This window comes from Anas platyrhynchos, chromosome 12 (genome assembly GCF_047663525.1).
Source record: "Anas platyrhynchos isolate ZD024472 breed Pekin duck chromosome 12, IASCAAS_PekinDuck_T2T, whole genome shotgun sequence".
NCBI lineage: Eukaryota > Metazoa > Chordata > Aves > Anseriformes > Anatidae > Anas > Anas platyrhynchos.
Genome location: NC_092598.1, coordinates 15,216,086 through 15,240,569, shown reverse-complemented (window position 1 = coordinate 15,240,569; position 24,484 = coordinate 15,216,086). Strand labels below are relative to the sequence as shown.

At 42.2% G+C, this 24,484-nt stretch overlaps 1 long non-coding RNA gene across 10 annotated transcripts in view; it reads right to left on the bottom strand.

The window, feature by feature from the left end:
- LOC106020518 (uncharacterized) overlaps positions 1–24,484 on the bottom strand; it is a 242,993-nt gene that overhangs the window by 143,560 nt on the left and 74,949 nt on the right. For all 10 annotated transcript variants that reach the window (XR_011812181.1, XR_011812179.1, XR_011812187.1 and 7 more), the window contains exon 3: positions 352–468. This is a non-coding gene — a long non-coding RNA (uncharacterized lncRNA). The remainder of the gene's footprint in view (positions 1–351; positions 469–24,484) is intronic.

Sequence of the window (24,484 nt, the reverse complement as noted above, 5' to 3'; positions counted from 1 at the left end):
TCACTGAAACAACCCAGGTTCCCAGAGCTTATTCTGGTAGATAATAAGGGATTTACCACCACATCGGCTGGTACGAAGGTTGCGAGTGAGAGCAGCAAGCTTTTCCAGAAACACCTACTGACACTGCAGTCACTTTGGATCCAGTTTCTAAGGCACAACCCCGAGGCCGATGCCCATCAGCAGCTCGGGTGAAGTGATAAGCTGAGTCAGAAACTGAGTCATGAGAAAAGGGATACAGACAGCGCAAAGGAAGGGGAAAAGCCAGATTTATGATTTAAGCTAGTTCAGGTAGTGGAAGGCGCATCACACATCTATTCGAAAGGCAACGTGAAATTGCTCTGCAGTACTTACAGCTTGTAGAATTCACTACCAACATACACCCGTGTTTTCCAGGGGTCCAGCTCCACAAGATGTGAGTCAACAGCCAAATAATGTATAGCTTCATTTCAGCCTTTAGGTAGACAAAGCCTGTAGAAAATATAAAACGAGAAAAAGATGTATAATTTAATATCGATGGTTACTTGAAATACACCAATTATGTTAAATACACTTATAACAAGGCACACTTCCACATTTGGTGTCTATTTAAAACCTTATTAAGAGCAAAGGACACAGAAGAAACAGTCTGTTTGATCTGTTTTGAAGCTATGGGAATAGGAAACAAGTTTTCCTGCACCGTCTCCCAGGACCATCAAACAGTCCTTTCTTACATGAATAAACACACAGCCATATTCGAAACCCTTAACCTACTGCTCACAGAGAAATCCCACTTGTAGGCACAGTTGTTTATTAAGACTAACCTTAGTTCATTTTCCAGTCATATTTCAGAGATAAGCAAAAATTATAGAAATAAAAATGTCTAGCAGGTAGTTTCATTTGCCTCTTTTATTACAAATCCATATTCAGATATGTTAATATAAAGATGTACAATATTACATAAAGGGCACAAAACCTGACATTGTGACACTGGTGGTTGAATGGTTCGCTCATTGTAGCAGCTCTTATTCAGCTATTTTCTAGTGCTCTCATCAGTCTTTTGTGTGAAAGTCTTTGGTGAGAGTCAAGTCTGAACTGATAAGGCCTTGGAGACATAATCACTGGCCTTCATTTTCCATTGACAGCACTGCACAGCCAATTCACAAACATTTTCATATTAATATTGAGCAATTTCCCTACATTCTAATCCATCAAAGTAGGCTATTAATCCTTTCCCCCGCACTGTTCTCTATTCAAATGCTAACAATTTTCTTCTCACAAGCTAAAACATTTGTCCTACAGCCACTCACACAAAGACACTGTATTGTCAGCAGTGATTGATCAGAGTATTAATATGAGGGATGCGATGTAAATTGTATCAACGACACCGCACAGACATGCGGGAAAAGGTCTTTTTTAAAGGATAAACCAAATGCAAAATATAATAATTTCTCCAGGAACGCTCTAAAGCGGGCTGCCCGGTGCATTTTATGGAAATTTATGAAGATATTTAGGGGTGTAAAAGGCTTTTGGCTTTGGAATACAAAACAAACAGCAGGGACGCCCTGCGTGCCGGCACCCGGCGGGGAACAGCCTGCGGCTGGGACTGGCTCGTGGGCTGCTCGCAGCAGGAGAGCCGCCGAGGGCCACTGGCTCTCTAATGCCAAATTTTATACAAATTGAGGAAAAAAAAAAAAAAGACCAGGATAGCCCTTTAAAGGGAAAGGGCTCTCACCTTCCGTGCTGTAAAACCCAACCACTGAGGTCAGAAAGCAGCTCTGCCCCCCAGCCGTCCCTGGTGGCCTCATGGATGGGCAGAGGCCACAGACGCTCCTCACTGGGCAGCACAGCGAGCCTGTGGAAAAGGACACGTGCACCCAACAGGGCACCCCTCGCACCCCGGTTTCAAGCGATTTGGGGTTATTTATTAAAACAAGGGATGTGCAATCTTAAGATGCTTTAGGCCTCCCATGTGCAAGCAGCAGCTTCTGCTGGGATTAGAGAAGCTTTGCACAGCAGCAGAAAGCAGAAGGGGGACGATGGGGCACAGACACGGCTGCGTGAAGCGGATGTGCTGTCTGCAGCAGAGGGGTGAGGACGGGAGGCTGTGGGTGCCCAAAGCTTTTGAAGAGCTGACACATCCTGGCACAAGCCAGGGCAGTTTCGGGGATGCTGCAGTTTTCGGCAGGTCGCAGTGACTCTTGGCACAGTGCTCAGTGCTTCGACCCTGCCGCGTGTGCCCTCCTCCCCGGTGTGTGGGCAGGGGACACCAGCACCAGGCACTGTCAGCACGTCCAAGCAGCAGCTGGGTCTCCTGCCCATGCTGGGCTTAACCCACATCTCTAAACCTCATCCAGCACACAGGCACCGTGGCTCAGCGGGTGCAGGAAGAGCCGTTTGCCTCCCACAGACCTGGGAAGCGGTGGGGGGGGACCCTGCTAGTTGATAAGACGATGACTGATCCATCTAAAATAGTGATTTGCTCAGGAGTCTACACAGAAAATGCAAAAAATGACCCCCAAACTTGGAGAACAACCCCTTTTCTCTGTTTCTGAATGTTGGTGGATGCAGGGAGGCCTGAAAGCTACTGCTGCTTCCCAGGATCAACGTCTTGGTGGCACAGAGCACACCACAAGCACCTCCATTTTTAAAACCTCCATATTTTTTAAGAGCCTGCATTTCTATGCCATGACACCGTGTTTCCACACCACTTACCTTCAGTACATTATATCTTTACAATGAGTAGTTAAAAACATTTGTACTTTAAAGCCACTTAGGAGCTCTTCCAATTACTTACATTAGCATTCTGGCAAACACTCAATCCTTTTCAGTGTTGAGTCAGAGCCCTGAGTCTGCATCAAAAAACTGTCCAAAAAGCAATTTTTCTCTTCTCCCCTCCCAGACACCTGGAAAGGCTACCAGGGGTTCTGCTCCAGAAGAGAAGAGGAGGCACTCGCTGCCTGGTGGAGTCCTCCCCGGGAGGACAGCTTTCAGGCCTCATCCTACAAGGCACAGCGTCCCAACTCCCAGCACCTAAAGCAGCCCAGGAGACGTGGTGAGAGGCCAAGGAAGGAAGCTGTTCTTCCTCACAAAAGCCCAAGGCCAGCAGATCTGTGAGATAAGACACGCGGAGCTGTGACTTTTTGGAGAGGGGTCGAGGAGGAGCGCCCAGCTGCCTCCCTCCATCCGCAGGCCGATGAGTCAGGGCAGTCCCGCTGCAGCCATGAGTCACCGTCCCACGGCACCACCGGGGCGTGTGCTGCAGAGGCAGCCTTGGGGATGAGGTCTGAAACAACGGGCCCTGGCCACTTCGTGCTGCCGAACGTCTCACGGCAATTTTATATAAATAAGGGTGTTTGCTCCACTTGAAATATGGCCAAGATATCAAGGTTAAGCTTCCACTTATATAAATTAAATTGGATAAAGTATTAGTCATTTCCTGTCCCAAGCTGTTATGCATTGTGATGTACATTATGAAATAGTAATTTTCAACCCAGAAATAGATTGACTTCAGTTTTAATTGAAATAATCTTTATTTTGTAATTAATCTATTATGTGCCGGAAGACGGATTTTCTTGGGTTTTGTGCTTGGGCGTTGCTGGATAATGTTTGCTGAAGTGGCTCTCATGCAAAAAATAAAACCCTGAATTACATTACTGTAAAAATCAAGTCTCTTGACATATCACACTCCAATTAAGCAGAAAAGGCAGGAAAAAGAGGTGCCACCTACTAAGGGGTTTCCTCTCAAAACAAAACGCACGCACCAAACTCCCCAAAAACCTAGCAGCACAGAGACCTTCACAGGACATACATTTCACTCCAAAGGCCACGTAAAGATCATGGAAACCTAGATCTGCAGGTTTGTTTGATTCCTTTCACTCCCTGTTCCCACCACATCCAACACTAGGGCCGCGCGTCCCGGCTGCCCTCCCGAGCCCACCAGCAGGTCCCCACCGACCCTCTCCTTCCACCCCAGCTTTGGCAAGTTTCAGGTCACACTTACAAAGGCTTCCTTTAGCTAAACTTGGGTCAAACCCTGTTACTCTTGCTCTTTGATGAAGCAAGGATTTTTTTCAAGGCAGAAGGGGTTCTGTTTTAAACCGTTTGGTGTTTTAATAATTATTTTCAGCTGTGCTGCAAGCGTTCTAAGAGCAAGTGGAATTTACAATCATCTCTGGAGAAAGACTGCCATTAGTAATAAAGAACGGCTTTATCCATTTTTCATATGGAAGTCGCATTCACTTTGTCAGTCTCGAGATTTGACAAAGTATAATTCAGAACAATTCAAGCTCACCTTCCACTGGACTGGGTAATCAGATTAGACGAGGAAACCTCGCAGCAGCTCTCCAGAACTTACTGCACGACTCCTTATGAACCTCACAGCCTATACGCCCCTTCATTTCCTCAGTAATACATGGCTGTCACTTGAAATTGTGTATGCAGGACGTACAACAAAGTCTCACAAATCTAGCTTCAGCACCAGAAGAAACTTGTGATTTGGAAATAGAAGATCATGAGTTTTAAGCTTGCTAATATTTACGAAGGCCATGCAGTTGCTGTACAGGATACAGAATAAAACTCAGAAGCGTGCACGGCTGTGGGATGCTACCAGCGTGTAGACAGCAGCTGGTGTCGTGTTCCTTGACCCTGCTACTGGCAGCATTGTTCCTAAAAGACATTGCCTCTAAGGTGATGTCTCAGCATTGCATTCTTAATTAGTTGATTTTTTTTGCCAGTGGTGCTGCTTCTTAGATATAATACAGTAGATGAAAGACCTTTAAAAATATGGAGTATGACACGGTGTAATTTGGCTAAAAGACTATTTTTTTAAAAAAGACAACCATATGAATTCATTCAGTAGCATGGGAGGTAGAATGACAATTAAAAAAGGCATAGAGAAAGCAGAGGTTTATTTTGAAGTTAGGCTTCCTAGAAAAATAATAATGTATTCTTTTCTATGAGGCTATTATGGAAGATTTTAGCCTAAAAATTAGCATACAGTGAAGAGAGAATACAAATGCAATTAACAGGAAAGAAATACTCACACACTGATATTTGCATCTGGATTTTTGTTGCTGTTTCAGTTTAAAATTTTTCCTATGTTTGTGTTTAAATGTACTTTTGCATCACACATCAAAATATGATAACCTTTCTGATATAAAAGTATCCTGTTATGTGAGTTAATATAATTCTGAGAAGAATGACTTTGACCAATTGGCGTAGTGGCTCACTGCACTAGTGAACAAGGTTTTCTGCATCCAGTGGTCCAAAGTCTGAATGCTATGCAGGCTGAATAAGGAGATGGATTTAAAATCTGTAAATGACAAGTTTGAAATTTGACTGGATCAGACAAAAGATATTATATTTAACACTGCACCCTCTATTTTATTTTTTTTCCAAACTTACTTTAAATCAATTGAACAGAATAATCAAGAAATGGCTCATAATTATCTTTGAGCTGTTCAATTTTTCCTAGGTCTAGAATGGAAAGCATTAAAAAGTGGGTGATAATGATTAAGGTTAAATTTTATCTAAATATACCATAGGAAGATTCTTAAATGATTACAAGATAGAAAGAGTAAAAACAAACAGAAAGAAGTTTTGAAGAACAGCATGTGAAAAGACCGGCAATTTACACAACTTCAGTATTTTATAGAAGGCTAATCAAACAGTACTCAATTTATCTTTGATCCTTCTGAAATACTCCCTAGGGCCTACTCCGGACAGTACTTCAGTGACCTTCTTCCTTGAAGAAGGAGGAGTGTTGCCTTTTACTTTATTTATATTTTAAAATACGGAAAATATCACACCATAATAAAGCAATCAACCAGTAGTCTGTGTGCTCCAGTAACTGGAAAGGATAGAAAGTCAGTGAGTAGATAATTATTCAAGGTCAAACCTTTCTAGTGTGGTGCCAGAAAAAAAGCAAACAGTGAGGGTTAGCCAATACTTCACAAACACTTGTTTAAGGATTTCCTAATTACTATAAGTGGTTCCTCTGGCCCTGGCACTTAAAAAGGCAGCTGTATATGCATGATGTCATCCCTTCTTCCCATTATCTCTGCAGTAAATTTGCAGGATTAAGAAGCAAGCAAGACTAAATAGTCAAAATAATGACGATTTTTTGTGTTTCCTACCATTAAAAATTAATTTCTCCTGTTACAGAAAAAAAAGCAAATTGAACCATGGATGCAATTAACTATTATAGTTTATTTGAACTTTTGTTTTGTCCAAAAATCAGAAAAATGCAATTATCCTTCACAGACTTTTCTGTTTAAAGACCACATGTATGCACAGCCACATCATAGCACCGTTCCTGCTATCTTATAGTTCTAAAGATATAAATCACAAGCTGATCAGCAAAAAAAAAATAAAAATGAAGAGCCTCAAATCTCCTGAAGCACATCACACAGGCAATATTCACCACCCTGCTATGGCTGGGCCAGGGCATTATAGCTGCTCAAGGCAGGAATATAAAATTCAGAGTCTGTAGTTAGGACACTGTGAGAGACGCAACAAGCACAAAGATAGTGTAATACCTGCTCACTGAGACACTGCAATTAATACTCCTGCCCTTCCCCCTGAGATCATTATCAGTCTGTACAACCATGTATGTAGCTTCTTGCTTGGGGCACCACTGGTGAACAGAAATGGAAAACCTGGGTTACAATATCTTTGCTGGCTTCAGGTCTTCTTGATATTCCTCTGTCTAGGCAAACTCATTCTTAGTGAGTTTGTAGCTACTCATTTTTTTTTTTTCCCCTAATTTTTCACTTTTTTTTTCCTGCATACTTAATCTTATAATCCCCACTACAATTTCCTCCCATATTTCATAGACTTTATGTCATCGGTGTACGTGTGAATATCATCAGCTCTCAGACTGGGTGGAGGTCATGCTCAAGGTGGTGCAAATTGCTCAGCCAAGTCATCCTTCAGCACACAGATTAATTCCTCCTTCGTTTCTACCTGATGTGCCAGGGAATCTAACACAGAAGCCACCCTGAGGAACATGAGCACTGACATTAGCATCTCCAAGCAGTCTTACAGAGCTCCCATCTTTGGCACAACTATTTTAGGGTGAATTTTGTCTAAATTCACCCCTGTGTTTCAAGTTGCCAATGTGGCCAGTTTGCCTGGTACAATTCTTCTCCCTCCTGTCCACATCTAGCAGGAGCTGCTGAATGCTGCCACAAATAGTCTGTTTTAATAACATATCAGAAGTTCATGTCAACACTGTAAGCCAATGCATTATGCACTGATATGGCTCAAGCTGCATCTGTCCTGTTGTCTGCAGCTTCAGATATAACAAATGGTCACCAATTTAATTTCTGTACTACACGTTCCCCACCTAGTGAAAAAGCACTCAGTATTTTTCTTGGATCAGGCTTATTTCACATCCTGGAACTAATGATATAATTTCCCAGCTGTCAGCATCTCAAAACATAATGACAGATCTAGGTAGCTTCTACCACGTTCTCTTTTAAATAACTGCTGGTGGCTGGGATCCTCTGCCTGGGACGTTGGTCTTTGTCTCCAGGTGTGCACAGCATCCAGAGGTGGCCACTGTGGTAATGTCTTCCCTAGAAAACACCATTTGGTTTGGGCCTTGCTCGAGAAACACTCTATTTTAGCAGGGGAGATGCTGTCAGCTCGTATTTGAGTACCTTCTAGCAACTAGAAGTAATTCCTGCTTTCCCAAAGCAGTGCTGGCAGGCACGCTCCCACCTGCCCGCGGGGTGCTCCAAGCTCCCGTTACCACGGCGTGAGGAAGGGCCAGAGCCACGATGAGCTGTGACTGCTCAGCAGGCTCACTGACACCAGCAGAAGCCTTTCTGCTGCCTGCAGAGTTTTGGTCAAACCAGAAATCAGTTTCTCAAAGCCAATGACTCATGGCTAAAGAAGGGTTTTCAGAAACAACCCAACTGGCCGGTCCTTACTGCAGTTTATGGCTGCTCCCCTGTTCCTGCTCCTTCAAACAACCAATTGTGCGCCTGCTGCCCAGCCCCGCCACCATCCCAGCCACACGCTGCTTTACGTATGGTGACTTGGCAAAAAGAAAACAACGGGAAATGAACGCAGCCATGTGTTAATATGGAAACCAAGTGCCTTACATGCAGACACACGTGCCGTAAGTGATTACCAGACCCAGCCTGACCTTCTGCACCACGGATACTATCAAACACCATTGGGGCCTGTTTTGACGAGGTGTATGCACAAATCCGAGTAGGAAAATACTTAGGTAGAAGCTTTAGGACATAATGCTCAGAACAACTCCTACTTTTTATGCTCTTTGGGCAAAGCGCCTATCAGCAGAACCTATCAAGACATCCACATGAAGGTACAGAACGGCCTCTGCTCCAGCGGGGCCACGAGGCCTTCTACACTCTGTGTAAGGCAACTCACAGGTGGAGTCTGGTACATTTGAGAAAGAAACAGTAGATGAAATTATGTTTAGAGCCGTAAGACATATAGAGAAAAAGCCACACTTCCCCAATTGCCAGGAGAAAAAAATCCGATAAACAAAATATTATGTGTGTGGAAAAGCTGTAAGAATAGAGACATTCCATGGTCTCATGGTCCCATCGTCTCCACAGTCTCATAGCTCTAGCACCTACCCAGTCTCTATCCTTGACGTCCTTGCTGTGATTTACATCTCTCCAGAGAAACATACCTGAACAAGGCCAGCACCTCCCCAGCCCTGCGGCCTGGCCCCCTGTGGCCCATGGAGCTCTTGCTGCTCGGGGTAGACTGCTCTGGATGTGGCCACGCTGGAGAATGACCACGGGCAGAGCAGGAACGTGCAAGCACTGCACCAGTAAGTACCCGGACCCTCTCCTGCTACAGAGGGGTGGTGAAAAACTGGAAAGCATGGGTGCGAGAAAGCAGAAATCACCACAGCTCACCTCAGACAAGAACTGCAGTCCAGGTACCTTTACAGGGACAATATCTGAAGAGCAAACACCGATGGAGAAAACAGCAAGTGTGTGGATAAAGGAAGTGAGCACAGAAAGAAGGTAAGAAAGAAGGAAGATGACCCAGGAAACCCCGTGGATATGAGAGACATGAGGAGACAGAGACGAAACTTGCCTGAAAAAAAAGCATAGGACATCAAAACAACTCAACAAAAAAAAAAAAGAAAAACGTGGTATCAATTTACATCATTTACCACTAAATAGACATATTTATGGGATACAATTTCTGTTTAAGCAATGCAGCAATAGTCAAGCTCAGAAGAATACAGAAGAAATCACTCCTGCCTGAAGGAAAATACAACTTACTTGTCTAGCACAATTTTGTTCAGACACGTCCGAGGCAGACGAAGGACCAACCCAGGTACCTCTCCCCCCGTGCCGCTCCCCTCGCTTCCTCCCTGTGCAACCCCGACTGTCCTGCTGCAGTGAAACCTTGCCAGAAGCACTGCAGCTGAAGAGCAGGGGAAACCAACTGCCTAACACGCAGACAACACGCCGAGTTGGTTATTAGGAAAAAACAGGTATTTCCCCATGAGTTGGTGTGGAGCAGGCCTCAGAAGAAGTGAGTTTGTTGGTAAATTCACAGCAGTAATTCAGGGTGTACGGAGGGACTTCAGCCACCTCCCAAAGGTCAAGAACAGCATAACCAAGGGCATAAAACACGGATGACTTATGGTGCACAAGTGGAAGTAAGAAGAGCCCACCCTTCCACACGGAGCAAAGGAAAGGGAAAGTTTTATGCTGTAGCTCATCTTTGCAAACCAGCGCCTTGTCAACCCCGCATCCAAACTGTTCAGCTTCTCCTTTGCCTTCTCTGGCTTTAGTGCAACATGTCCTAAAGAGACACACCATCACTATCTGATATCTTAATGGACGCTGTTTTGGCAGAAAATTATTTAATCAGGAAAAATCCCTCGCCAGACACTGGGAGCAGGACGGGCAGCATTAGCTTAGCTGAAAAATAACCACTCCCAGCACCTCTCATGAAATAAGCAGATTCTCAAATTATACAGTCCCTGCCATAACAGTAATAAAATAACAAAATTAAGGGTTTTTTTATTTATAACTAAATGCTTTCTTCTACCTTTTATAATGTCCACCTCTTAGCATAACAAAGCTTTTCATAGCTTACTAATGGCTCCCTGTCACTAGTGCTGAGAACTATTATCACTGCTCTGCCCCTTCACATGGGCCTTTCAAACATCACTGTTTCACTTAATTCTTTCACCTCCTTCAGTTCAAATGCAATAAAAACCTTTCACTGGCTGACAACTAGAAAGGCAGAACAGCCTCCAACTGCTGTATAATTCAGGAGGGCTCTTTCTCATTTTAATTGGCTGCCTAATTGGAATGTTTATGGGTTCTGCGATAGCTTGGGATGAAAAGGCAGGGTGAGCAATTATGTGCTCAGCATTCCTATCTGGCAGAGTTAATAGTTTTTTTTTCCTTTTTTTTTTAAAAAAAAAAAAAAAAAAAAGAAGCTAAAGTTCACTGGAATGCCATGTTTTTGTTCTCTAAGAAATACCTTGATTTGAAACAATGTAATCCCCAAGTCAGAAATTATGTCAAGCTGTGCTTATCCAGTAGCAAGTTTGAGCTTTTGGAAGCCTCTTTGCTCCTTTTTGATGTTAGCATAACATGAAGAACAGGAGGCTATCTGGTGGCTGTCAAGTTTTTAACTGCTTGCTCTCTCACTGGCTGGAGATAAGATGTAAGCAGAGCACTTGATGGACTTGATTAATTCTCTGGAACGAAGGTTTGTCTTTCTTGGCTCGATGAATGACTTCATTCTAGTAGATGAGGTCACCCAAGTCAAGGCAATAAAGTTTCTGATATTCACATGAAAGCTAGTTTTCAAAGCTGCCAGCCCCTAAAAAAGGGAAACATGAGTGTTTTCTCATTTACCTACATTCTAGTGGCAGCATCCAGCCTGCTATCCTATCCATCCTCTCCAGCACAGGGCTGCGTTTCAGCTGAAGAGCAGGTCTATCACAGGACTAGACTTAAGGAAAAAAAAAAAAAAAAAAAAAAAGACGTGCTTTGTTTGAAGAAACAAAGATTTTTTGCAAAGTGATTTGTCAAAATGCCAACAGGAAGAGAAAAATTACTTTCCAGCCTGAGTAGCACAGTTGCACTTTCCTTGCCTCCCTGTGCTGCTGCTGTGATGTTCCAGCTGTGAACCTCTGGGGGCAAAGAACATCTCTGTGCTCCTTCTGTATGGTGCCACTGCAGTGGTCTGCTCCGAGCCAGAGAACCTGCTGGTAGTTGTAGTTTTAGGGGTGTGTTTATGGACCATCCTTCCCAAAGCAAGCCAGCCCTCTCCACCTTCCCTTTTAATAAATACCATTTAGCTCAGAAACAGTAAAAACTCATTTAAACAGATCAATTACTTTGTAAATATCAGAAATCTTCTCACAACTGTCCATACAAAGATCTTTATTAATCTTGAGAAACTATCATTTGCAAGGTATCGAAAGGTAAAAAGTACAAGATTAATAAAGGTCTTTGTAAGTGCTCATTATGGACGAGAAATATGATAAGCAACACTTTTTGTCCCAGCGAACCCATGCAGCAGATTTCAGACTAATCTGATGTAGGGATTTCTTATTTTCAGCTAACCTGAAACTCCTTGTTCTGGTACGGGGGATTCTAACTCATTCTACATTCCTCCTTTCCAGTTAAACTGTGTCACTGCCACCAACAGAACGCTCACAATCCCGTAGATTATTAGGATCGTTACTTCAGCATTTCCAATTTATTTCTGGAGCAGTGTCCTCACACACACTTGTGTCCCCATCCTGCAGCTCTCCAGCATGTGCAGCCCCTGTCGCAGCATGGGGCGGACGAGGAGCATCCACCCCGGGCACAAACACACTGCCAATGCCAAACCAGGCGGATGCACGAGGTCACTGCCAGCAGATGATACCCCACAAGAAAAAAGGGCCCCAATCCACAAAGATTTGGGGGCACTGTGGTCTTTTTCTAACTGCTTTCATAGGCACCATGGAGAAATTAGAAGGCGGTTTAAATGTTCGCATTAAACTATGGAGCTAGAATTTTACCCCAGGTTTTTTTGCCATCTGGAGTCTGAAAACCTGTAGAAGCAATGACTTGTTTAAAAGGTCAGAAGTCTGCACCACATCAGAGAGCCCCATTCTGCACAGAACATACTTAGGAAATGTTGATCTGGTGCATGCCAGAAGGGATTTCTAGCCACAATAGCTCCCAAGAAGTTCTCTCCAAAGGACTCATTTTCAGATTCACATGCATCAGCTACGAGTCCAGCGATACAAAAATAAAATATGACAAGCTGTATCCTTGCCAGATACAGACTTACTTAACTTATAAGAGGCCAATTTAGCAATTAAATAAGAAGTCTTTTAAATAAGGTGTCAGGTAAACAACACCCACCCTTCAGCTAATCTTTGTTCACGTTGACTTACAGATTATAACTTGCTGATATCAAAGAATATCGCAGGAAAAATCTGATTGCTCAAGATGTCCATCTCGTTTTATGGGAAGAGGCAATTCAGAGAAACCCATGTGTTTGGTAAGTGTCCAAACATGTGGACGCTTATGCAAACCAACAATTCTTTGAAGTATGCTGCTTTCTAAAATCCAGGCCGAAACCTAAAATTTAATAATCAACAAAACAGGCAGAGCTAAGGCAGAAAGTCTCTGCTCAACTCTGCAGGACTGGGATATAAGAGGAGGCGTCTCTCTGAAGTGACATTATATGCCCAGATGTCTTGTAAGAGAATAAGGGTCTGTCTTAAGATGGCCTGTAGACCCTATGAACTTCCTTGTTTCGTGACTTTAAAGCAAGAAGAAAAATAAATAATGAAACATATTAAAGTCATTACTGTAGCTGTGTGCGCCTCGTGAAGATTTGTTGCTTTTTAGTTGTTATTTTTTTTGAAAGCTCCAACCCTTGAAAAAAGTACCTAGTGAAATTAAGGGCAGCAAATCTATGGTGAGATACAATTTTTATATACTACCAAATTTACATGTGGAACTCATTGTCACAAGATATTGTTAAAGCCAAGAGCTTAGCAGGATTCAAAAAGCTTAGACGTTTATGTGAATAATAAGAACATCCACCGTTAGAGTGGAAAGGAAAAAGACATTTATAAGTGATACTAAAATTCATACTTGAGGGCATAAGCCAATTGCTAGCTGCATTGGTTTAGGAACAAAATCTCCCAAATGACACTTTTTCCGTAGCTGTATATTATAGGTTTTTTGTACCTTTCTGCGAGCACCGGTGTCAGAGACTATCCAAGGCTGACCCAGTCCAGCAGGTGTTATGCTCCTAACCTGAAACTCTTTTTAATTTAAAGCTGTCATGAAACATTTTGAAAATACTGCTTATTCCTCAGCTAATCCTACAGCACTTGGCAGCTTTGGTAATGGATATTCCACAGCATATAGGGTGCATAACCACTAATAGGGTGCATAACCACCCTCTTCTTGGTATATCCACCAAGAAGAGGGTGGTTATGCACACTATTTTCTCATGTCTTGTGCCAGGACCTGTTCTCCTTTAAGTGGCATCAGCCTCTGCAGGTCTGTATGTGCATTCCACCCCAAACAAAACACTCTTCTCCAAAACCTCCGAGTTTTGCAACACCACTGAAAAGCCTCATGATGTGGAGTGTGAGATGCCACTCCCAAATCCGAGCAGTTTAGAGAGTGGGAGTGTTGAAGGAATCTGCAATTGTAAGCAAAGAAAAGCCTTAAGAGAGCTGAGGACTGACACTACAAAAAGGTCAAACGAATGAGCTCTGCGAGGCCATGAATTTATTCACTTTCCTCCATTAAACACTTGATAGGCATTTATATCTCTAATGATCCGGAAATACGGATCAACAACAAACACAGCATTTGCTACTAATGTGTGTGTGTGTCTATATAAATAATATATAAATATACACATACATACGCAATGGGAGGAAAATTGGCCACCTTCCTTTCTCCATAAACTTTGCCTGTCTTATTCAAACCATCATAGCTTGATCTCTGATGATGTTTATTAAGTTTAAATATTGAATAAAATGATTTTTCTGCTTGGAATAAAATATCAGGAATGCGATAACATATTCAGAAGAAAAGTCAAAATGACCCTTAAAAAAGAAATGCATAAACTCCTAGCATTGAATTTATGCTACTTAGCATCACATTAAAAATATTCAAAATATAAATCAAAATTCAAGGGTATAACTTATATTCAATTTCAAATTTATGGCATTTTAAAATAGGATGATTTCCTCAAATGTGCAATAAATTTGGTTTTGTGGAATTGCACATGCCACCTTATCATGACAGTTGCTTTATCTACACAGTCCACTGAAGCCTAGTCACTTTATATAATCTGAATTCACAAATCAACTGTCGTCTTCACTTCACTGATTCATTGCTGATGGGCCTTTCACAAGGTAAAAAATCCTTTCCAAGTTGACAAGAGTAATAAATGGAGAGGTGAGAGCTGCCTCTCCATCCTGCTGTTCTATTGTACTGCCGATAGTGACACATGGCAGAATAAGCTCATAAACCAACCTCATCTTTTGACCTCTGCGGAGTAAACGGAAACAGAGGGGCGTTTATGATGATGACTGTATTTAATGACCAATAATGACTAGATAAACCTCTGAAATCTAACTAGCCCAAACGGCAGATTGAAAAATGAGGCAGTTTGGGTTTTAGTGGGATGCAAAAATGCTGAAAATTCAGCTATGAAACTTTCAGACCAGTCCAGAGTACTGTTCAGCAGCAGCAGTTTATAACGTACTTAACACAATCATATGCACACAAGAGCAATCCTGAAAAAGACTAATGAATAAATTGGATTTTTTTTTTTTTAATGTTCCAGACTGCATAGAAACAATGCACAAACCAGCACCTGAACTAGGACAGGATGACATTCCAGGAACAAACTTCTTTTTTTTCCCTTGTAAAGTGAGGAGCATTTCTTTGATCAACACTGCTCAGGAGAGAAAGGGCGGATGAATTAAAAATAACAATTGTTTTGTAGTATCCACAGCATAAACATCATACTGAATTTTGATTTATTAATAATGTCTTCTTAGGAAAAAACACTACTGACTGAGCTTCAGCTACCTCATCCTTTGCCTTCTCTGCCGAGGGCAGTGGTGTGCGGCCCAGTGAAGGACATGCAGCAACACCTGGAGCTGTGAGCTCGGGCTGTGCTATTGCCTCGTCTGCAGTATCAGCTAGGTCCCACGGTTAGACAGCACCTATGCTCTGGAAGGCAGCTCAACAAGCAACTTGTGATGCCCATTTGAAGTCCCAGAATACAAACCTGGTATTCCTTGTCCATACACCTAATAGGAAGAAGCTTTTCACCTGTCCATAAATGCAAATTAATACACCATAACAATGAAGGCTTCTTACTTCTCCTCTACTAAGATTAAATATATAACTACACCGAATGCACTCCAATTTTCAGTAATATGCTGCCCTGTTTTATTAATGAATACATCATTTCCTCTGCATAGCACAGAAAGGTTTATCAGAGTCTGTAGTCGATTTAAGAGCCGTACACTGAAAGAGTCTTAAGTTGCAAGCACTAACAGTAATCACTCAATCACTTAAATTTGGTGAAATTAAATTATGAAAACGTTCCTATAAAATCAATAGAAAAGGCTGAAGTTTCAGTGGATGCTGGGAGGAAACCCCAGCCTTGCAATAAGATCTACTGTGCAAACCCTGCTGCCACCCATGGATGGTTACACCAAGCACGTGAAATGATTGTTAATGGCCTCCCTGCATTTCTGCATTCACTCAAATGGAAAAAAAAGTTATTTCTTAGTTCTTTCTTTCAAGTGCGGACTAATAAATTAAAGAGAAAATATTTCTTCAAGTAATTCAATCGCTGTAAAGCATACATAAGCCAAAACAGAGTATAGTAATAGCACTGAGGGCTCCCGATGCTAAGATTGTGTTAAGTACCAAAGACTGATGCTCACACTGTTCAGTGCTTCTCGAGGTTGTTTTTCATTCTCAGAACAAACAAGCTCACCAGCAGAGCTTCAGCAAACAGGAATTTACAGCAGCTTTTGGGAGCAGAACTTGGCCTCATGTGGAAGCACCCACTGCGCTTCTGCAAGTTCTCTGAGGCTGGCACATGGCTTGTGCTCAGCTTTCCCCGGGTGGCTGAATACTTTGCTACTAAACAGTAGCCACCTTCTCCTAGAGCTCTAGGTTCATAAAAAGAGGTTTCTTTGCAGGAAGCTCCCCTCCAGCCAAAGCTGCAGGGCAGCTGCTGCAGGCATTGAGGGGAGAGGCTGACTGTCACCCTAGGGTGAGACCCCGTCCCCTCCTTGGCTCCTGCCCATTTGCCTCTGTTGGCTGCAGAAAGAGCCCCAGAACAGCAGAGACTTTCCCTCTTATCAACATGCAAATTACAGGTAAAAACCTTGTCCTGAAATGAAGAATATAATGTGTTTTACTATTGTGCTCATGGGTTAACTTTCATCCCAAGAAATATTGAAATATTTAGACATATGTACCCCACCCATTGTGCATTTCTGCATACAGCAATAAAACATCCCGGAAGAAGGGAAGACTCAATTGCTGCAGGTCTACAGGACAGACACGCAGGACAGGGGAAGTTAATGAAAGACGATTCCTGAACTGTGATGGAGCTCACTGCGCTGTTATGGGGTCAAGAATTAGCAGCAAGAGAAGAGGCTTGATTTGCTGCTTTTGTTGTGCCTGTCCATCCACTCCTAAAGTATTATTATCTTGTAACTTTCTCAAGATCAAATCAGAAGCTATTATATGAACCTGTGTAGGCTTCAGGTAACGTTTATAGCAAGAATGAAAGGCAGAATAGAAGCTTCCTCCACTAAATCTTTCACACCGTTACCCTGGGTGCTGTTGAAATGGCCGCTATTCTCAGTGTTCCTCGGACACAGCAGTGCTGGAAATCCAAAGCAAGGTTCCTTATTCCTAGAAGCTGTGGTATCACCTGTTCCACCCCAGTTGTGCCCCCTGTGTGGGACATTTTCTTGCTTACCTCAAAGCACTGCACACACCAGTACCAGCTGAACATGCCTGGGAATACAGCCACGGCTGGCTGAACATACCCCTGCCAGAAGAGGCACACCAGAACCAAACCAAACCAAACACACCTTATTTGCTCAGCAACACTGACTTATGGCAGCATATTACAGTAAGATGATGTGCTCTGGTTCCTCCCTGAGTCGGTCTCCAGAAGCTGTGCAAACAATGCCACTTCTATTCGTGCTTTGATGAACGCCTGCAGAGGCCGAGCAGGATCAGGCTTCCGCTAGAGCTCGGGTTTTGAGTTACACGCAATGCACGGGCTGGAGGGCAGCCTCAAATTAGGGAGCACTGAAACCTCATGAACTCAGGACAGTGGGAATTATTAAAAATAACCTGAATTCAAGGAATTTTCACCAGCAAGCACAGATTGTCCTAACGCGATTTGTGGCAGCAGCAGAGTAACTTCCCCAGCAGCGCCGAGCTTGCCCACCAGCATCCGGAGCCCAATTCCTGGTGCTAGCCCACCCTAGGGAGGCTGTAAAGTGATGGGCTTGGTGAGAAAGGGGGTGGGTGGGAGGGTTTGGTTTGATGGGAATTTTTCCCTACCAAAAGTACTTGTATGTAAGCCTTCGTTGCTTATGCTGCCTGGTTATTTCATGCAGTATAATTTGGCTCAGTTTGAAAAATCAGGTGTACTGTTTTGTAATTAAATTATTCAACAAAACCTCAACTATAAAGCATTCTGCTAAAACCTAATTAAGAGTATGATTTGATAAAAGCACATTCTGCAGTTTTAGTTTACATTCCCAGATGAGTGGGGACGTCATTATTTCATGCTTTACACATTTTGGGCTTCACAGCGTTTTTTTTCCTCCACCTTTTTTTTTTTTTTTTTTTTTTTTTTTTTTCCCAAGCTGATTTTGAATTATATAAAGAAGTACTGTGGGGTTAGATCATATCAATTCATTAACTGTTGGCAACATTCAGTCCTGATTTTCAAAAAAAAAAAAAAAAAAAAAAAGTGCCAAAAAAACCCAACAAATGCAAGAAAGGCATCATGAAAAGAGCACTATTTCAAAAGTTGGCCCTTGTTCAAGCTACATATGGTCACATAATCTTTTAAAACGCGTGATTCAAGTCTCAATTTAATTATGTAATAGCACAAATGGAATTACACTGCAGATGAAGTGCAGTATTTCAGCTTCAACACATACCGGAGTTGTGTGACTGACCCAAGCTTATTTCATTTGGTCATTGCATTAGAGGGCTTAATTTGAATACAAGACGCAGAGCAAACAACAATTTCAATATAACATCTTTTCCTCTTGATCTAAATTTTAATACTTGCTGGGCTGGGCCCTGTTATGAAGATAATTTGTCAGGCAGCTTGCAAAGCTGATGACAAGCCAATATTAACAACCATTTTTTACGAGTGTATTTTATTTACCATATATCTTTGTGTTATCTGCTTAAAACTGTAGATACACCTATTTCTCACGTATGTATCTGCACGTGCATGACCCATAAGTGGAATGTAGTTACATCAACGTCGTGGGGAGCAGCAGGAAGAAGCAGGCTTTTTGCTGTAAGTCACAAATGCAAAATCCTAATTAACCCCAAGACTCGTATACCTTCCGTGCTGCAACAACACATACTTTTCCCATCTCCTCTACACTTTAGCCCCATTACCCCTACCTTTTCTCCCTTTCTTTAGCCTGCACACATTTCTCATTTTGAGAAATAAGGGAGAACATCCTAATCGGTTTCAGGTCAGGCACCTGATACTTGTCTTATTCGACAGACCGACCACATATTGGAGCTCTTTCTTCATGTTCCAAAGGTTTTCTTGTAAACCACTAAATACTGGCTAGATGAAGAAATGTCTGTCTATATTTAAGGACCTGGGAAACTGTAAATCCGTCAGTCTAGGTCTGATATTGCAACAATGGATCCAAACACCACCTTCTAAGCATGCAAGCAATAAAAGGGCACTAAGAACAACCACTCTGGGATTCTCCAGAACAAACATGATGAAATTAATCTGACCAGTACTGCTCAGAAGCGAGAACTCATTGGTACAATAGCTAAATCCACAAAAGCATCCTCCCAGTGCTTAGTAGTAGTCAAAAAAGAAAAGCAAAGGTTGGGAACTACTAGCAAAGTTCAAGATATGCTGGTTATTGTGAGTACCGCTTCTATCCTCTGCTAAAAACTAAACCCACCACCACTACACAACAAAAAGAGGTGAGGGGCTTTGCCAGAGGTCCGTTGCAACAGGGGGTAGAGAGAGCAGATGGACACTTGCCATTCCACTGATAGAACAATTTCTAGAATAGACAGAATGAGGCCTCATGTGAAGCTCCTGAGTCACCAAGGAAATTCCCTGGTCTTACTTTTCTTAAAGCACCTGCTTATGGCCACTGTTACGGGACAAAGTGCTGGGCTATATATAACTTTATTTTGAACTAATAGGACCAGAAATATTTTTTTTCTTTGACCAGTCTCTGCCTTATAGATGGTAGGGAGAATGAGATGCAGCTACTGGCTTTAACATAGCTTTTGGCAGACACTTCCGAAAATGCCTTGCAACACAACTTCAGGATTCAGATTAAAATAACAGAAGGTTGGTACACAGCTGATTAGAAGTAAAACAAAATTAACTGGTTATCAGGTTAGCTTTATGTTCGATCCCAGGGAGATTTCTGCCTTGGTCCTGGCTCTGCTCTATGATTTCAACAACGAAGATAAAGGAACAGAGAGCATGTACATAAACTTAAAGACAAATGCAAAATATTATACATGAGAAACATAAACACAAATAAAACCATGACTTACTTGTTATGAAGCAACACTAAAGGAAAATAAGGAAAAGTTGAGCACACTTTAACTGGAGCGTAGCATGTAGGGGCACAGAAAGTGCTTACTGCACTTTGCTATCACTGCTGAGGCTTCAGCTGAAATATTGCAAGACCCCACCCAGAAGTAAAGAGATAAACGAACAAATAATGCCCCAGTATAACCTCGAGATGATGACTGCACACCCAGCTGTGGTCCAGGGCAACATAAACACATGAAACCATATCCTACATTGCAGCTCGCTCCAATAGAGGGCTTGAGAGCACAACCAGAGGTTTTCCCCACTGGAAATCCACTCCATATTCTCTATATCTGCAGAACATACTTCAACCACAGGCTACTTCAACCACTGCCTAAAATTACTTTGCAAGCTATGAAAATCCAGAGAAAATTACTGATATTATAGAGAAAAACTTTGCACCAGTAACAACACTTTGGTGATTCTAAAAGGCACTTATAGCCACTGTATCTAATTGTGATAAAATAAAAAATAAAAACATGGTCTTATAAAGCTTTAATGTTGTGTATGTGCATCATAGCTTGCATAAGCCTTTCTGCCAACCACATCAAGGTTGAAGATAAAACAGCAAAAGAGTTCTTTAGAGTACAATCATGATTTTGCTCTGCATGAATAAAAGTATCTCTGATAGATAGCGAAGCACCAATCTGGATAGACAGGGTGTGGCGAAGTCCCATCAGCACCACCGAGCACTGATCTGGCCACTCATGGTCTAGAGAGATGGCCTCAAACTAAAACAGCTAAAGAAGATCAAGAAAATAGCCCAAAGCCAGAGGAGATGAAAAAGGTTTGCCTTTTTTAGCCTACCTAAACAAAGCAAGGTGGATAACATCTGCAAATGCCAGTGGGGAGGGAGGGGTAAGAAGAAATGAGGCTCTAGGGAGGAAAAAGAATCGCTTAATTGAAAGCACCAAGTACAAATCAGCAATTAGAAATGCCTGGAAATTGGAAATTAGAAAAAGGTCATTAACCAGCAAAGCAGTGAGATCCTTAAACAGCTGTCAGTGAAGGGGGTGGAGGGCAAGAAACCAACCTGAGGTTAAAGTGGAACTTGACAGGTAGAGGAGAGGACTACGTAGTGTGATGGCTGTTGCTCTCTCTTCCAGAGAGATCAACTTTTTGAGATCCTGATTTTATTCTTGGCTCTGTCCTTGGCTCTGGAAAGAACCCCTCTCTTTTCTGTGGAAGCCTATGCTTCCTCTTAATATAATTATTCTACTTTTACAGATAAAGCTCATATATCTATTGTACTTCAGAAGTGGATTTAAGATTTAAAAGTATTACTTGCACTTTTTTTCTTTTGCTTTGTTTTCGCATCCTGAGCACGATGCAAGATTTGCTTTTCTTCCTCTCCCACCCCCACTCAGTGACCCTTCTGCCCCAGGTGTTGTGTGCAGGCTCACACATCCTGTGCTCCTTTCATTTCTCTTCCCATTTCACACCAGCTTCTGCCATTCTCCTCCCTCTCTACCCTAGCACTGTCTGCTGAGAATATATAGTATATTTCTATATATCTATTTCAATATCTGTGTATCTGTACTATATATTTCTATATAACCTTACTTCTCTACATTCTCCACCCCATGGTTCCCTCTGCACCCTTTTTGCCCCCCATGCAATGAGTATCTCGTGCCATCTGACACGTCTTTCCCATCTACCGTTGCCTATTTCCCTGTCTACACTTCAGAAAGGCCAGTGGCTGATTATTATTCTCTTGTTGGCTTGTTTTAAACAAATCCATGCAAATATCCGCAGACTGCCTTATCACAGACTAATCTAGAGATGAGACGATGTAGATGCCAAACATGCACGAAACCCATTTAGACAACTGAAAAATATGACACGTATCAAAGCATGGCCCATGCATTCAGCAGGATTCTGAGTGCAAATTATCCAAATGAAAAGTAACAAACCTCTCAGACTGAACAGCAAAAGCTGCTGCTCTCTGTCCTCAGACATCACCCCTGTCTACGTCCCATGAAGAGAAAGTACTGCTTCAACTCATAGAATCACAGAATCATTAGGGTTGGTAAACACCTCCAAAATCACTTGGTCCAACCACCCCCCTACCACCAATGTCACCAGTAAACCATGTCCCTAAGCACCAGGCCCAACCTTTCCTTGAACACCCTTAGGGATGGTGACTCCACCAGCTCCCTGGGCAACCCTGCTCTTTCTGAGCAGAAATTTCTCCTAATTTCCAGCCTGAACTTCCCCTGTTGCTAGTTGAGGCCATTCCCTCTGGTCCTGTCACTGGTTACCTGTGAGAAGAGGCCGACCCCTGCTCCCCACACCTTCCAGTCAGGCAGCGGTAGGGCCTGGGCCTGCTCCCATTAGGGCCTTCTGTCGGGCAGCAGGGAGATGAAATCTCGTCAGGAGACACAATGAGAGGACAGGTATTACACAGACAACAGAGGGGCCCAAACATGTCCATCAGAGGCTTTGCAACACTTGTCTACAGGGCAGGACTCCACAGTATCCACACACAGCAAGAAGGTGGGCACTGCCTACTGTCACCTTCTGGTGTTTCTCAGTGCCTTACATCTCAGTTAAATATTCTCCTTAAATATGCACATTATTTTCCTCAAAGATTTTAAAAGTGGGTAAAAGGAGGCACCAAGGACAAAATGATTTGACTGAAGTCAAAAAGACGGTCAACAAGAAACGAGGGGGAAATCTCCCAGTGTTGTCGCCCTCTCCTTATATTAACCAATACGACATTCCCTCATCCATGGTTTCAAACCCACGCTTAGCAGTGTTATTGACAAATGAATTCTCATCCTACTACTCAGATATTTAATTTCCTAATCTACAGGCTTAATTTGAAGTACCCGAGAACGTCCATGAAATCAACCCTTTATGTAAAAGGTCTGTCATGTGGAAGTTGAACCTGGGCACAACCAGGGTCCCAGCATCCATCTTGCACAGCTCGATAAAACAAATGCTGTTACAGTAACGTGAACTCAAACATTATTCTCAACAACTGTAAATGCAAACAACTTACACCTGCTCAGGAGCATCAACATAACCAAGTCCTCTCTGATTATACAGGATTCTATAATCACAGATCTCTGAGACTTTTTTTTGGCTACTTTCAAAAACATCTGAAACTTACTCTGTAAAATTAATGCACATGATCTGAAAATTCTACCTTCGCAAATACAAAAGGCCATTTGATTAGCTACAAATAAAAGCCCCTTGAGCTAAAATGAATAAGGTTTAAGCTACTTCAAATTATTTTCCCGCCTGATAAAGCCATTATCACATTTAGAGCGTTTACAATGCAGAACTACATTCCTTTGATCATCTTATAAAATTAATTGATCTTGCTTATCTATTGTACTATTTTAAATCATTTTAATTGAGGACATTAGGAGAAGTAATGGTAACAACCAATGCATTTATTAGCTACTGACGTTCAAGGCAGCAATGTCATTTTCATAATCTGAATTTCTCTATAACAAAATTCCATTCTTAATGGAATTTACATATAGATCACCCCCAGCCACAAATAATTTACTATTACTTTAAGTCCTAAAGGACAGGCAGAAAAACTGTGAAAAATCACTCCAGCCATACTTAATTTTAATTATTCTTTTAAATCAGATAAAGACCCTGAAGTTAAATTCTCATAATTAAATAGAAATTAAAAGTTTCTAAAAGCCTTATTTTCAACTCCAATTTTAAATGCAAATGAACACAAAAGAGAATCGCCCCATGAAAAAAAAATGAGTAATGTTCATCCACAGTATTTTGTTCCATAGCCACGAAACTCCTCTGTGACCTGGGGACCCACGGAAGTCTTCATTTAGTTAAAGGCTGGGTGCACGCATCCAACATTGACCAAAAGGTCCTGGTTATTTATCAGGGTTACCCTTCACCATGTCTGCAGAACTGCCTGGATTTACTTGAAAGAGCCCTAATGTTTCCATGATGGACTGTGAGTCTGTATGGCCCACAGTGCCAGAGAAATCAACCACCCATTTGAAAGAGAAAAGCTGACTTTCCTTCTTAATAAAGGTATGTTCCATCACCCATTCAGTTCAAATCTTTATTGATCCAAAGTGAATTGTGCCTGGACTAAATCAACCCAAAGCTCAAGATCCCCTTGAAAACGTGCTTCATCACCAGCCTTAACTCATCTTCCTGTCCCCACTGGCTTCCAAAGCTAGAGAAAACACATATATTTAAGCAAGTTAAATATGACGTTCAGCAACAGAAAAGCCAAATACGGATATGCAGCACCAATGCACATACACACACACAAAAGGTGGTGCCAACATGCCAGCACATGCTGGGGACACAGGTTCAATTCTCCCTGTCACGAAGCTGTTGCGCTACCCTAGGCAAGTCACTTAGGTCACAGCTACGTGACAATATCCCTCTGTGCTCCCATTTCCCAATTGTAACATGAAGACAACCTAAACACATTATATACTGAGCTTTGGGTGCTCAGATTCTGGTTTTGGCCATCTTTGCAGAAGCGAAGAAGTGAAGTAAAATAGCGGCTTACGATGCTGACAGTACCACCAAAAATAAAGATATAAAAAAGTGGGTCAGTTGGCACCACGACTGGAACAAGCAACCCTTATTCATGCTAACAGCTAGTCCACACTGCAGGAAACTACTCCAT